The sequence below is a fragment of the Pipistrellus hanaki genome (genome assembly GCF_964339955.1).
Source record: "Pipistrellus hanaki genome assembly, chromosome: 1".
Lineage (NCBI taxonomy): Eukaryota > Metazoa > Chordata > Mammalia > Chiroptera > Vespertilionidae > Pipistrellus > Pipistrellus hanaki.
In genome coordinates, this window is record NC_140503.1 from 91827341 (window position 1) to 91838961 (window position 11621).

At 50.2% G+C, this 11621-nt stretch overlaps 1 pseudogene across 1 annotated transcript; it reads right to left on the reverse strand.

Moving 5' to 3' along the window:
• Nucleotides 1–861: 861 nt before the first annotated feature.
• LOC311620664 (centrosomal protein of 164 kDa-like) lies at nt 862–11150 on the reverse strand (annotated as a pseudogene). Its single transcript has 3 exons — nt 11034–11150; nt 6983–7039; nt 862–2963 (listed from the first exon to the last, which is right to left on the reverse strand). The product of its transcript is annotated as a centrosomal protein of 164 kDa-like (transcript).
• Between the last annotated feature and the right edge of the window lie 471 nt (nt 11151–11621).

The following is an 11621-nucleotide window of genomic DNA, read 5'->3' on the forward strand; positions in this document are numbered from 1 at the left end:
GACAAGAATAATGGGCACCGACACAGATATCAGAGAACGTGTCGGGGGATCCCTGGGGCCACTGGTGAGAGGGGTGCAGGGGCTGTGCAGATGGGCCGTGGCTCCTGGGCACACCCTCCCTCTAAGGTTCTGCTCCGGCCCCGCCCCACCTCCTTAGACCGAGCCTCCGGGCTGAGCAGGGTGGCACAGTAGAAAACAGAGACAGAAACAAGAACACGTGGGCACACACCCAGGGTGAAGGGCGAGAGGCCCTGAACCTGCCAGCTTTCCGGGCGGCTGTCGTCGGAGCTGTGTGCTTGAGACCTGAGAAGCACGGGGAGGGCTCCGGGCGGAGCCCAGCAAACGGAAGGTGCCCTGGGACAGCACAGTGCGGCCGAGGGAAGGGGTGCCCCTCGGCAGGGCTGGGCCCAATCCTGAGACAGTCAAAGGAGAAACAGAGAACTCAAAAAAGGGGATGTTTTAAAAAGGGGGGGAAGAAGGAGAAAAGAGAGAAAGAAATGGCCTGAGCTCACGCGCTAAGGTATTGGAGAGACAGCGTCCCAGGCGCAGGCACAGGACACGGGATACAGGGCCTTGCTCATGGAGCGAGGACCGGATGGACGTCACTGCGGAGCTCTGCAGGCAGACGCGAGCTCACCTCCGCCACAGGGAACCTGGGCCTCGGACATCAGCACCTGCGATGCCCCCGAAAAGGGCCGTGTCCTCGCAGGTCTCAGACGCCCCGGTCAGCCTGCAGTCGGCTCTGTGGTCGCTGCAGGGGCTCACTGCTCTCAGATCTGCCATCCTCTCCACCAGCCCGCTTCCCCCGTAGAGCTTCGTCCGAGGCAGCGGGCAGGCCCGGCCCTCCTCGGCCCTGGCCTGGGAGATGCGGGGCCACACGGCTGGGCCTCAACAGCGGTGCACCTGCAGCCTGTTGTTCTCATCCAGGCTCAGCTGCAGGAGGCCCGGGGCTGCTGGCGTGGGCACTAAGCACAGAGGCAACTTGGGGTTACTCTTGTAGCGGTCCAGCCACCGCCCGTTAGCCTCGATCATGCCCTGCAGACCTGCGCTGCCCGCCTCAGGGGCATGCGAGAGGGGGTGCTGCAGGAGGCGGAGCTGCTCCCTGGCAGACAGTAGCCCAGCCTGTTCTTCAAGGGGGCAGGGCTGCTGCAGAGGCCAGGGCTCCCAGCTGGGAAGTACTTGAGCCACTTCTCCACCAGGAAGTCATCCACAGCCTGCGCTGCGGGGGAGGCAACGGCGGAGGCGGCAGGGTGCTGAGGACCCCAGCAGGCTGAGGACCTGGTGCAGCTGGCTGCTGATGCTCTGCAGGGAACTGTCCAAGTATCGGAGCTTGTGGGGGAAGGCAGGGCCGGGCAGGATGCCCTGATGCAGGGGACAGGAGTCTGAGCTTCCACTGTTAGTGTCTTCCGAGTCGCTGAGGTCAAAGGTCACCACCTTCTTGGTGGGGGGCCCTCTCAGAGTGTCCTCATCTAGAGCCTCGTCCCGCAGAGAGACCTCCAGCTAGCTCAGCTTCTCCTCCTTTCTCTGCAGCAGGCTGCATGGCAGACTGCATCTCCCCCAGGTGCCGGGCCTCCTCCTCCAGGCTCTTGTGCACGTCGCCGCCCAGGGCCTTGGTGCCCAGCAGGTCCTCCTGCGCCTCCGGTGCGGCCAGCTCACGGCCCCAGTGCTGCTGAGAGGCTTTCAGAGCCGCCTGCCGCCAGCGCATGGAGCGTGTCTGCCGCACCAGGAAGGCCTTGGCGCTTCGGAGGGCGTCCCGCTCTGCAGAGAGGTAGTGCCAGAAGCTGTCCAAGGACAAGCCTATGGGCTCGGGGAGACAGAAGGGGGTGCCTCTTTGGGCTCGGAGAGACAGAAGGGGGTGCCTCTTTGGTCTGCTTGGTGCCAGGGGCTGGCCTCAGGTCCTTGATGTGGAGGTCTGGCTCACAAGAGGGAGAAGCACGGCTCGTCTCGGCCGCCAGCCCTTTCAGAGCCTCCTGCTTCCTCTGAGCTTCGGCCTCCAGGTCACTGATGCGTTTCTGCAGCGCCTGGGCCTGGGTCTGCAGGTGGACCCGCTCAAGGGCCCGCAGCTCGCCCAGAGTTCTCCGGAGCTGCCGGTTGGACTCGAGCAGGTGCGTGTGCTCCTGCTTGGCCTCGTCCAGGTGCTGCTGGGTGGCTGTGGCTTCCTGAACGTCCAGCTGAGCCAACCTGGCCTTGACCTCTTTGGCTCTGGTTTCAAGCTCGACCTCTAAATCTTGAAGTTTTTCTTCTTACTCCCGGTGCCGCAGCCCAGGCCCTCCAGCTGCCTGGCCTGCTCCTGCCTCGCGGCCTCCAGCTCCCGCTCGTGGGTCCGGCGCAGGCGCTCCAGCTCCCCAGTCAGGTCCCCCAGCAACTCGGCCCGCTGCGTCCTCTCTTCGGCTTCATAGTGCTCTCTGGCCTCCGCCACGGCTTGCCGATGCTCCTCCTTCATCTTGTCCATCCTCCTCTCGTGCTCCCGTTCCACCTCCCGGCTCTTCTCTCTCAGGAGGCCACTGAGCTCCTGCTCGTACTCCAGCAGCTGGCGAGCTCTCTGGTCCGCCCACCCCGGCTCTCCTGCTGCTGGGCCTCCTCCTTCTGCTGAGCTTCCTTTACCTCCTTTGCAGGCTGGAGACCGCCTCTCTGTGCTTGGCCTCCAGGGAGGACAGGAGCCATGCCAGCTCAGCCCTGTGCTCTGCCTCCAGCGCTGCTGCCGCCTCTTCCCTCTCCCCTTCCAGCTACTCCCTCCGCTACTGCCGGGCCTTCTCCTTCTCGGCATCCAGGGCAGCCTGCTCTCTCCTCTCCGCAGCCTCCATCTCTCCCCGGAGCCGCTCCAGCACGCACTCCTGCAGGGCCGCCAGCTCCTCTCTCAGCCTCTGCAGGGAGGCCTGGTGCTCCGCCCTGATTCCGTCCGCATCTGCCTTTGCTCTGGACTGGACCCGGGCCCGGAGCAGGGCCAGCTTCTGGTTCTCCTCCTCTCATCCGCGTGCCCTCCTCCTCAGTGACCTTCTGCAGCTGCTCCTGCAGCAGCCTCAGAGACTCCTCTTTCCGCTGTTGAAGCTGGCGCGCCTCCTTCTCTTCCTCCTGCTGCAGCCTCTGCCGCAGCTGCTGCTTCTCCCGCCCCAGGTCCAGGAGCTGCCTCTGCTCTTGCTCCAGTTCCCGAGCCAGAGCCTCCTCCGGGGCCTTTCTTATTCTTATTCTTATTCTTATTCTTATTCTTATTCTTATTCTTATTCTTATTCTTATTCTTATTCTTATTCTTATTCTTCACCTTCACCTTCTCCTTCTCCTCCTCCTCCTCCTCCTCCTCCTCCTCCTCTTCCTCCTCCTCCTCCTCCTCCTCCTTCTCCTCCTCCTCCTCCTCCTCCTCCTCCTCTTTCTTCTTCTCCTCCTTCTCCTCCTCCTTCTCCTCCTCCTCCTCGTCCTCCTCTTTCTTCTTCTCCTTCTCCTCCTCCTCCTCCTCCTCCTCCTCCTCCTCCTCCTCCTCCTCCTCCTCCTCCTCCTCCTCCTTCTCCTTCTCCTTCTCCTTCTTCTCCTTCTCCTTTTTTTTCTCCTAAAAGTCCCTTTAACATTTCTTATAATATTATACTTACTTGGTGGTAACAAATTCTTTTTGTTTATTCTTATCTGGGAACATCTTTATTTCTCTTTCAACTATAAATAACTAGAGGCTCGGTGTATGAAATCCCTTCATGGTGGGGGAGGGAGGGCTCCCTCAGCCAAGCCTCCACTCTCTCCAAACTGAGACCCCTCGGAGGATGTCCAACTGCCAGTTCAACACATTATGCAAAGGAACTTGGCCTTAGCAGTATGGCAGTACCTAACAGCATTCAATGTCTTCAGTAATGTCTGATAGTTTTTCTGAGAGTTCAATGTCAAACCAAATAGATCAATCAACACTGCTTCTGACACCCTCAGTAACTATCCAAAGCCCTTCAAAGAAGACTTTTGTGCCCTCCCCCAAAGTCGCCTGTAAATGAATATTAGCATAAATAAGAATGCAAAATTAGATCAATCTCATAGTTACAACTGAAATATATAGCTAGGGGGAGGGGGAGGGAGGAATCACATTGATCTAAAAATGTGACCAAAACTGTAACTCTAAACCCCTCCCAGAAAAGTCAGAATATTATCATAAGAGAATCATGGCAATTAAAGCAAAGCTATTTCTTAATTCATTTTCTAAAAGGATATAGACATCTTTCCAGAAAGGCAACAGTTCCTCTGTTTTTATTTTCATATAGAGAATTTTAAATAGGAATTTATCTGTTGACTTAGGCAAAGTCCTATTTTTTTAACCACATGCTATCAATTTAAGTGATATATCATTAATCCTGACATGACTGCCATGTTAGGTCACATCCCTTCAAAGAAATACGGGGCCTTACATTCAGTATGTTGAACAGAGCTGCAGTTTAAAAATCCCGTTTTTAAGAGATAAAAGCTGAAATGACCTATACATTTTTCTCCAGGTTTTACACAATACTCCAGGCATGGCAATTACCACAAAACAACTGGGATTTGTGTGAGACATGCTTGCTCCCTGCTCACTACTCCTTCCTGTCTGCAGATCTCAACTCAGCCCTTCCTCCCACCCAGGCGGGAGGTCAGTCTTTGGAGACCCACTTTGGAGACCCCCTGGGCCCCAGGCTTCTTCTCGCTGCCACTCCTGACACCCACTTTCTATAGTACAGGACTCCCACTCAGGTGCATCACGTGCATCACGCCAGTTTTGAAAATATTAAGAGAAGTGCTGGGTGACCCTGAAATTCCACAAAAAGCGTCTGTCACAGGTGGGTCCAGGCAATCCTGGGCTGGGCTCCCAGGTGCTCTCTCCACCTGCCCGGACTTGGTGGTGCCCCACCCCATGGGGACTTCCAGATGGACGAAGCCTTTGGCGGGCCTCGCCCCTCCCTATCTCCCACACTAAACCTCAGCTCCTCCCAGCCCACAGCCTGCAGTGAGACTTTGCCCCCACCCAATCCACTCCACCCCAACCCATTCTAGCCCTCCCCACCCCAGCCCAGCCCAGCCTAGCAACACCCAGAAGCCATGGACAAGTCACCTAAAGTCTCAGTCTGTCCCCCCGCTGCAGGGACCATGGTGGCCCACACACCCACCTCATCCACCTCAGCATGAACTCTGCTGGTCACTGCCTGCCTAACACTCTGGAGTCTTTGGATGGACTGCCAGGCTAGGCGAGCGGCAGGGAGACCAGGGCAAGTGGGAAGGTAACAGGTGGCAGGCGGGGAAGTCAACAGTTCTGGATGAAGGTGGCCCATTGAGCCCATATCCCACTGCCCCACCCCCACTGTGGGTGCCACCATCTTGTGAGGATGTGATGGTCAATTTGCATATTACCTCTTTATTATATAGGATAGACTTGCTGGTAAAGTAGTCTTCGTTGCAGGTCATTGCTTTTTACCAGTTTTAATATTTTATGCCAACCCCTTCTGGTTTGAAATGTTTCTCTTGAAAAATCAGCTGATAGTCTTACAAGAGATCCCTTGTAGGTAACTAACTGTCTTTGTGGCTTTTAAGATTCTCTTAGTCTTTAACCTTTACGATTTTAATTATGCTGTGTCTTGGTGTGGCCCTCTTTGGGTTCATCTTGTTTTGGACTCTACATTTCCTGGACTTGGGTGTATTTTTTCCCTTACCAAGTTATTTCTTCAAATAGGTTCTCAATCCCTTGCTCTGTCTCTTCTCCTTCTGGTTCCCCTATGATGTGGATATTGTTACATTTCATGTTGTTCCAAAGATCCCTTAAACTATCCCAATTTTTAAAAATTATTTTCTCTTTTTACTGCTCTGATTGTGTGTTTTCTTCTACCTTGTCTCCCAAGTCATTGGTTTTATCCACTGCTTCCAACCTAATATATTTTTTTTTAATGTATTCTTCATTTCTGACTGATTTTTCAAAATAGTTTCTTTGTATTTTCTAAAGCTGTTGAGCATCCTTATAACCATTGCTTTGAACTCTATGTATGATAAGTTGTTTGCCTCCATTTCACTTAGCTTTTTTTCTGGAGATTTCTCCTCTTCTTTTATTTGGGCCATGTTTCTCTGTCTCTTCATTTTGGCTACCTCTTTGTGTTTGGTTCTATGTTTTAGCTTGATATGCTATGCCTACATATGTAGTATGTGTACTGTGGGGTCTAATGGTAGGCACCTGATTTTTTTTTAAGTCACTTTGGAGAAAAAAAGAGTGGGTAATTACCACTATTATTATTTTTTGTAAATGAATCAAAATTATACCTATTTTGACAAATCAGCAAAAAATATATAATTTTGGTGTGCCACAGAATTTTAGTAATTAATTTGTGTGTGCCATGAAATAAAAAAGATAGAAAATCACTGAGCCAAAAATATGAGAACAAAATGGTTAGACAGATAGAAGGTGATTCAGGAGAAAAACTAAGGGAATGGCTGTTGTGAGGAATAAGGGCTTGTGATAAGTAAGATTAAGCAAGACTCGTGTATGGAGAGAGCTACAAGTGTCATGGGGACCAAGTGACCTTAGTGAAACCCATTCCAGGGAAGGTGAAAACTGGGCTACAGTGATTGAGGAACCAAAGAGAAGAAAATAAGGTAATCTTGTAGATCTGTACAAATTTCAATGATTTATCTGTGAAACGAAGGTGAAAGAAGGGTGGGAGTTGGAGGCAGACATTGGGAAATATTTGTCAGTTTGTTTTTCAGATGGAGAGACTTAAGCATTTTGAGTTAGTGGGACTTGGGGCCATCCTGGCTAAAAGTCTTTCCACAGAAGAAATCTCTAAGAAATGAGATAAGCTAGGATTTGTATCTAAGTCCTGCTCTGCCACTCACTCACTCCGCAGACAGATTATTTTTCCTCTCCAGGCTTCATTTGTATAATATTTTACTTCAAAAGTTAAGTGAGAAATGCAAAGTGGAAGAACTCTATCAATAATAATCATTATTTCCAAATATGGGAGGCAAACTATATGGCTGAACTAAAGACACTTCCAACCTTTTCAAGCCTGAAAGTCTGGGAAATAGCAGTGTAGACATTTGAATCATAGAAATCCTGGCAAGAGAAATTTTGGATGGTTTATACAGGCTGATATTGGGGTTGTGGCAAGATACCAAAAGTGGAAATACTTAACAGATATGTAGATTCAGATGCAGGAGAGAATTCAGGGACGGAGAGAGAGTGCTAGCACTCCTCAGCCCAGAGGTGAGCCATGGGTCAACACAAAGTTGTGTAATGTTTGGCAGAATCACACAAGAACACCCATAGCTGACATCACTTAGCAATTAGTTTGAGTCACGCCCTTAACCTACAATATCTTCAGACCTCATGATTATCTGCATTTTAGAGTGGAAAAAAGTGAGACTCAGAGAGGTCACCCAACTAATAAATGATTCAGCCCAGAATCAAATGCAGTCCCTGTGGCTCCAAATCCTGCATTCTTTCCACTACCTCATGCTGTTCCAAATGATGGAATGTGAGGGGAGAACTATGTTTAAGAGACAAAATGAAACGGTTCATTGGACAGAAGAATGTTGAGAGGGTGAAATGTTATGGAGGCCAAGAAAGGATAGAGTTTCAAGATAGTGCAACTAGCAAACAGATGCTTCAAAGAGAGCAAGGAGAATGAGAACTGGAGAAAGTCTACTAGATTTAGTAAAGAGAGGGTTACTGGTAAGTGGATGATTGGAGGGGGCTGTGTCAATAAAAATAAGGTGCCTGCACAGGGCAGGACCTCATTCTCTCACATCCCTGTAATGGGACTGATGGAGAAACTCTCATAGAGATCAATTCAATCAGTGTCTGCTATTCACCGCAAGTGGCTAATCAGGGAAGTAAAAGCCAAAGCCCTTGAATTTATGCAGCTCACAACTTAATTGGAAACTACAGCTTTCAAAATTTCAATCAGAGAGCACACAGACTGGAAGAAATGCATGTCTGGCTCAAGATTCCTCCTATTGCCCAGATGCCCTCAGCTTCTGGGAAGGTGGGGCCTGAGCTCCCAAGAGAGCTGGGCCACCATCTGTGTGGCATCTGTGTGTGACACCAGTGGAAGCCATGGCAGGACGTTGGCTGCCCAGAAAGCATGAGCGGCTGGAGAAAAGAAAGGGTACAGGAGAGAGTTCTAAGTAGCATGAGCATTAGGGGATAGCAGAAAAATGGTGGATCCCTAATTATGCTGAGAAGGAGGAGCCAGAGAGTAAGGAGGACAAACAAGAATATAGGAAGAAAAGCTGGACACTGAGGCTCGAAGTCCCTCATTCAATACCTCATTTCACCTGGAACCAGTGGAAATACTTCCTTTATTCCCTCTACCTGCTCATTCTCTTCTTAACAATTGTCTCATTTTCTAAAATCCATAAGTGAGTGAGTATCATTCAGGCAAGGGAAGCAGGCTCTGGACTCATCCTTTCTGTTTCACTTCCTGCTGCCATTCACCTGCCTCAGATCAGGAGAGGACAAGCAGAATTCCTCTGCTGGACCAGCAGCAAGCTGTGGCACCCTTGCCAGAGATGCATTCAGCTGCCTGAAATGCCAGCATTATCACCAATTCCTTTGGTGCTGAATGATTCTCCACTTTGGCTCCTGTCTTAAATTTAAATATTCCTGGAAAGTGACAGATTTTGTTTCTAACACTATAAGTAGATCTCTGAGAAGACCTCTTTGATGTGTCTTGGAGAATTAAATACATCAGGCGCCTTGGGCAGCAGGGGCTGGCACCAAGGGAACGGAAATGGAAGGGGAAAGTGGTAATGAAAATCTTAATCCATCATGCAATTTTGTCCTGGATTAAACTCATCCCTTGGCTTGGGTTCAGGGAAAAGAGTAATAATTCATGTGTTGCTGAGACTGCCATGTCCCCTTGGCCTACCTGAAGACATTTTCCAAATATCAGTGAAGAAAGTCAGAAAATCTGAAGAGATATTAATGCTCTGTCGAAACTAATGAGGATCAATTCTGAGGAATATTCTACTATGTTCTCTCAGAGGATTCCCAGGGGGATTGGGTCCTTGTCAACCAGAGCAGTAAGCTGTTCATTAGCGTACCTTTTATTGTTTACTGTAGGCTGCTTCTTGGATCACCTCTAGAAAAAGCTAATTACACCCAAATTCTTATTTCACACGATGCTTTAGGGAAAATATAAACCAAGACACCATATTTTATGGACCTGTCCCTGTCTTCCCAATATCAAGGAAGGAAAAAATAAAGCCTACTGGCTCCTAAATTATCCACAGACCCCAAATTTGGGGATGTGCTTCAAATTTTTAAATGACCACTTCCTTTGGCCCAGTAATTGTACTTCTAGAAGTTTACCTTAAGAAAACTAGCCAGACTGAGTGTGTAAAACTGTATATATAAGGAGCTTTATCAACATGTAGCAGAGTGTAAACTAGGAAACAATTTAAATTTCCAGCAATAGCAAATTGGTTCATAAATTATAGTAATTCTATAATGCCACTAGAAATAATGATATAGTTTTTTTTCTCCATCTGTCCATGTCTGTGTGATAAGTTAAATGAAAATGCAGGCGACAAAACATCATGTGCTATGTAATCTACTTTTGTAAATATACTTACATCCATACCTAAATATGTATGCAGAAAGTATCTGAAAGGATAACAAACAAACAAACAAAATGTTATCAGAGGTTATCTTTGGGTGGAAGAACTGGGAATTGGGGATCTTTTTTTTTTCTTTATACTTCTCCAAATTGGAAAATAACCATACTTGTTTCATGATTTAAACAAACTTCAAAAAGCATAAAAAGAAATCAATGGCCTTAGTCACACAGAAGTGAATTCCATAGCTCAAATTCCTGTTCTTCCAACAGGAGCTTTTGGTCTCTTTTCCCACCAGGGGACTAGAACAGAACCACAGAAAGAAGCCATCCCACTTAGCGCAGTCCAAGGCTTGGCGGTGGTTGTTGTAAGTCAGCAAATCCATCGGTTAACTGGCAGCAATAGGAGAGCACTGCGCGTCAGGTGTCCAGCAAGTGTGGCTCCCTCTGACTCAGAGGAAGCACATAGCCCTGCATCCATGCTTAGGTCTCTTGTCAGGCTCTGTCACGTCCCCCACTCCCACTCCCAGCCCCGCTGGCCCCCGCGCCTGCCTGAAGCCCCATCTGGCACTCAGCAGGTCCCCTTCCAATTTGCTGCACATTCAGGAGCTCATTATTCCCACAGGAAGAAGTTACCATGGCGATGTGAGCCTCCCACCCCGAGATCCGCCCCAGAGGCTCAGCCTGCAGGGCCTCCCTCGCTCAGAGGTGGCTCTGGGAGCCCTGAGCTGTGGGGGTAGCGTTTAGGCTCCAGATTGTCTGCACTGCAGGGAGAGTGGGGCGAGAGGGGTAGGAGCATCAATCAATTAAGGACACTAGGTAAGAAGAAAGGGGGGGGGGGGGAGATAAGTATGTTTCATTAAAAGCCGCCATCCACTCTGCCTCTTCTCCTACCCACCAGGACTCCCGAGTCTAATGCTGTCTCTGGTTCTGAGTGGGAATGTCAGACAGTTTGCTTTCCTCTCAAGGTCCCCAAGAACCCTCCCCCCCCCCCCCCGTTTTTTTTTTTTTTAATTTCTGGGATGAAGTACATGGAATGAAGCTTTAAACTCTCCTGGAGCAGGAGCTTCAGCCTGGGACTGAAAAGAGGGGAAGGCTGAGGGGGTGGATGGAGAGGGAAGCAATTGCCCAGGTCCTGTGAGGGTGAATGGACCTGGCTGGGCCTGGAATGCAGAGCAGAGACTGGCGGGGGCGTGTCTGCAGGGAATAACAGGCATCTGCCCTGGCCAGCAAGAGGAGGTGCCCAGACACTGGCTGGAAGGTGGAGGGGTGCGGTCATGGGCCCCCGCCCCCATCCTGAAACCATGTTAGGTCACCCCAGGCTCTGCCCCACTCCCCAAAGCCCAATGGACTCATCAGGAAGCACCAGACTCAGACCTCAGCAATTGGAGAGAACCATGTTTCCAGTTCCACACTCTCATGCTGGCTGCTCAGATAAAAGCTCAAAGCACAACACTGACTGGCCTGGGGAGCCTTTCATCTCTGCGTTACCAGCAACAGCGCTTTGATTATCTGAATCTCCAGGCTTTGGAGCCGCCAGCCATTCACCACACTAAGTCTGCGGGTGCCTGCTGTCTCGGAGTGATGCAAGTGTACACTCAGGGGCATCCCCTTTTCTCAGCCTTCTTCCCTCCTTCTACTGCCTCCCCACTCCTCAAGCCTTAGGGACTTGTGGTTGCAATGAACCCTAGAATTTTTCCAAGTGTCTTTTTCCCTCCAGCCTCTCTGTGCCCACCCAATCTGACACCTCAGTCCCTCTCCCCCGCCCCCCCCCCCTCTCTCTCTCTCACACACACACACACACACACACACACACCTTTCCTTCTCCTCTGTCATTGGTCAAGTGAGATGTCAGCTCACCCAACAGGCAAAAACACAGACATCTGTCCACTCAGCCCAAGAGAGGAGGCTGCACCCAATGGCAGGCTCAGGAGGAAATAGTGCTTTTGACAACCCAAGTAATCATATTTCATGAATGAGCCAAATGTTTCACCCAATAGCCCACATCTGTAGTTACAATCGGACTGGGATAAAATTGCCCTGGTTACTAATCCTTGTGTGTTAGAGTATAAGCTGGTC